The sequence below is a fragment of the Saccopteryx bilineata genome, chromosome 5 (assembly GCF_036850765.1).
Source record: "Saccopteryx bilineata isolate mSacBil1 chromosome 5, mSacBil1_pri_phased_curated, whole genome shotgun sequence".
NCBI lineage: Eukaryota > Metazoa > Chordata > Mammalia > Chiroptera > Emballonuridae > Saccopteryx > Saccopteryx bilineata.
In genome coordinates, this window is record NC_089494.1 from 116,445,444 (window position 1) to 116,449,288 (window position 3,845).

Consider the following 3,845-nt stretch of genomic DNA (forward strand, 5'->3'; position numbering starts at 1 on the left):
GCCTTTAAAATAACATGGGCAGGTTCATTTGTTAGCTTTTGTGTTGGGTAAAACCGTCGACCCCTCATAGTTCTTGACACTGAACATCTTGATACAAGTGTTTCGTGAACATATGTCTGCCTCCTTCCTCTTTGTCCTTCTGTCCTGCTGACTGAAATGCAGATGTGCCGGCTGGAGTGCTAACCATCGTTTTGGCCCATGAGATAGAAATACAGTGAGTGCAAGGGTCCTGATTCCCTGAGGTCTTTGTGGATCAAATCACCATACCAGCCCTAAAATTTTACAGGAGAGAGAAATGCCTTGCTTGGGCCACTGTTACTGTGGTGTTGTCTAACCCTGTCTAACACAACCCACATCGTGGCTCGTTCCTTCTGAGATGTCTTCCCTGCCACCACTCCCTCATTTTCTCTTGTCCATTGATGTTCATTGTGTAACCTCTGTTCCCACCTCTAATCCTTTCTGCCATTATTGCTTCCTGCAACCCAGTGCGTAGCATAGTGACTGGCACTCAGCAGGTGTTTAGGAAATGGTAGATGGTGAGGTGAACGAATCTGTAAAAGAGAGACTCAGATTAGTAAAAATGGTGGAAAGATATGTGTGTGTGTGTGTGTGTGTGTGTGCGTGTGTGTGTGTGTGTGTGTGTATCTTCAATGTGTTGGAACAGGAAGAACATTAGATTGACAAGGAAGGAGTCCAAGCTTTAATCCTGTGCTCTGGGACCTTAGGCATAGCTCTTAGCTTCTGAGCTCAGTTCTCTGGCTATGATGCAATGTGGGATTTTACTTAGATGTTCAATGCTATGGGTCTCACCGACTCTTTAGTGCTGTGCTAACTTTGCAACCTCTAGTGTCAACCTACATCTTCTCCTGTATCTGAGGCATCACTTGGTGGCCAAGGGAGGCCCACCCTTTTCTGGGGCCAGAACTGCTCTCCACTACCAGGTTGGGAAAACATGGGTGCCTGGGCAGCTTAGCAGCTGGTGGAGGCTGACCGCTTTAGTTAGCCCAGCTGGTAGCATTAAATTGCTGGGTGCTGGCCACCATGTTAATCTGCTCTTGTGCCACTAATACCCATTTGTGAGCAGACAGCCCATCAAATTGCTGGGTGCCAGTCACCATGTTAATCTGCTCTTGTGCCACTAATACCCATTTGTGAGCAGACAGCCAGGATCAGACAGGCCAGCTGCCAGGCAACTATAGGGAGCTCTGTACTGAGCCTCGGCCAGCGGTGGTGGTGGTGGCTGAGGGAATCAGGGAACCACAACTCGCAGTGGCCAGAGAGCAATCTGGGAGACTCGCCACTGAGGTAAAGCACCCGTTGCTTTGCATAGAGACACATACGTGGAAAGCCACATGTTCACACACTAATAGTGCAAAGTGCTTGCAGCAGGGAAACCAGCAAGCAAGCCCACCACAGCTGTTCTCCCCACAGTGGCCCAAATCAATCTTTGTCCCAAGACAAGGAGCTGGCCTCAGTGGCCTCAGGTAACCCTTCCCACTGGGGACAGCGGTGACTGGGGGAGCTCAGAGCCACTGCCCTACACCTCCTGAAGGGGAAGTACCGCTGAGGTTCCTGGTGCAAGGGAAGGGCTCCATGTACTTTTCACTCTAGTAAAGTAGGGGCCAGTGCCCTGTTCTCCTGTTCACCTTTGCTGGGCTACCTGCAGCTTGGTCCTCCCTGATCTCTTTATCCAGCCCCAAACCTCTCTGTCCCCAGAGAGAGGGGACAGCTGCGAGGTCTCAAACACTCATGCTCATGGAGTACAAATCACTGAGGATGGCTTACAGGATGCCCCCCCCCAACTTATTTGCTTTTCTAAACCACCATGGTCACTTTAACCAAAGAGTGATATATCAAGATTAGCAATTAGGAGTTTTGGAGATACCCTGGGACATTTCCAAGTTTTATTCTACTTTTTTGTAGTGTCTGTCTTGACGAATCCCTTGTCAAAATATTATTTACCAGTATGTCTTCTATCACCAGTTTTCAAGGCCTTTGAATCAATTAATGAAACAAACCAAAAAGCCTAACTTAAAGTAGGAGGGCTTCTCACTGGCAGAAACCTGGCCAGATAGGACCCACCCACAAGCTGTGCAGGTGAGTCCTCCGCCCACCTACCAGCACGGACTGAGGTACTGAGCCTCGGCCATGCCCCAGGGCTCCCGTCAGCGCTGCAGGGACTCACAGATAGCAGGCAGCCCTGCCTCTGGGCGCTGCGGCCCGGGTGGAAGGTGGGGCACCCAGTGGAGAGTTAGCTGCAGAGGAAGCTGGGAGCCCTCAGGGAGGGAAAGGGGTAAGGACTATGAGTGGAGAGGTTGGGGAGAGGAGGAGGAGGGACATAACTGGCAGAGAAGGGACCATAACTCTAAAGCAGCTGTTCTCAACCTGTGGGTCGCGATCCTGGCGGGGGTCGAACGACCAAAACACAGGGGTCACCTAAAGCCATCGGAAATACATATTTTATTTAAAAATATATTGTATAATAACAAACTATAGAAATGATCCCTGAAAGTATAGTCTTTATATTGTATAATAAATATGTATTTTCCGACCCACAGGTTGGGGATCGCGACCCACAGGTTGAGAACCGCTGATCTAAAGGAAGGAGCTATTCTTTGAGCCCATGTCAGCTGCTCCACTTTGCCCCTTGCTTGGAGTCCAATCCTGAAACTGTCCCCTCAAGCACAATGAGCATGTACCTGAGCAGGAAAGCCCAGGCAGGGAGTCCAGGCTATCCAAGGGAGCTGCTGCAGGAGCTGCTTGCCATGGAATGGCATCTCTGGCCACTGGGCAACAATTCAGGGGCCCAGCCACAGTTCCAGGTGTCCCTGGGCCCGGGCTTCATGACTGTGTCTCAGCTTCTTTCTCTTCCTTCTTCCCCCACTCAACCTCTCCATTCCTTGTCCTTTGGGATTGCAGCTGGCGTCCATGGTGGCTTCATGGCCTCTGTCCACTGCCTTCTCTCCGCGAGTTTCTCTTTGGAGCCCTGTCTGTGTGTTTTGCATCCAAAAGCCCCACGAGGGAATATAGATTTGGCTGGACAGACACTGGGCTCTGGGCCATGCTCTCAAGCCAGGTTCCTGACGGCTGCTCTGGGTCACGGCTCCAAGTCTGGTCTCCCAAGCTGGGGCCAGAGCCACGGTTGCACGAAGGCACTGACTCTCAGCAAGGCAGCACCAGGGCAGCACAGGGCACCAGTCCTGTGTGAGAGGAGAGGGTATATTCTCAGAGCCTCTCATATCTGTGATTGCCCCAGCGATCCCCAGCCCTGGAGCACCCTCAGGGAGTACCGCAAGCTGGCAAGGATGGAAGTTGACCCCTCTGAACACTGCTCCCAGATTGCTTTGCACCAGGGACTGCAACAGACCCAAGTGGCAACCACACAGCTCTTGACAAGCTGAGAACCTCGTCCTCTAACCCATGCCAGGGAGCCAGGTGCCACGAGCAGCTCGGCTTCCACCAAACTTCAAGAGTTTGGGGGCAAAAGAATTTGTTCTTTCCTGCTCCACCAAACACTTGTCTCCTTTGACCTCGCCACTGTTCTTTCCAGGGAAATCTAATTTGGAAATAAAAAAACATGTTTTCTAACATTTGTGTGCCAACAAATATTTGATTTGAAAGCAATTTTTTTTTTTTTTGCTCAGCTTAAGCTTTGTTTTTAAGGGACAGGACAAAAAATATCATACCCAGCTGTCCAGAGTATGGGTTTGGCCCCAGCATAGCCCTGTGTTTCTTTGAGCTCAAAAATCTAGTCCGAGATGTCCAACTGGAACCTCATGGTGAGGGTCACATAGTTTCCGATCTGAAGGGCAAGGCAGGGCTGGGTGGCTGCAAGGTTGCTCCTG

At 50.7% G+C, this 3,845-nt stretch overlaps 1 pseudogene; it reads right to left on the bottom strand.

The window, feature by feature from the left end:
* Positions 1-2,428: 2,428 nt before the first annotated feature.
* Positions 2,429-2,521, bottom strand: LOC136307041 (small nucleolar RNA U3; annotated as a pseudogene).
* Between the last annotated feature and the right edge of the window lie 1,324 nt (positions 2,522-3,845).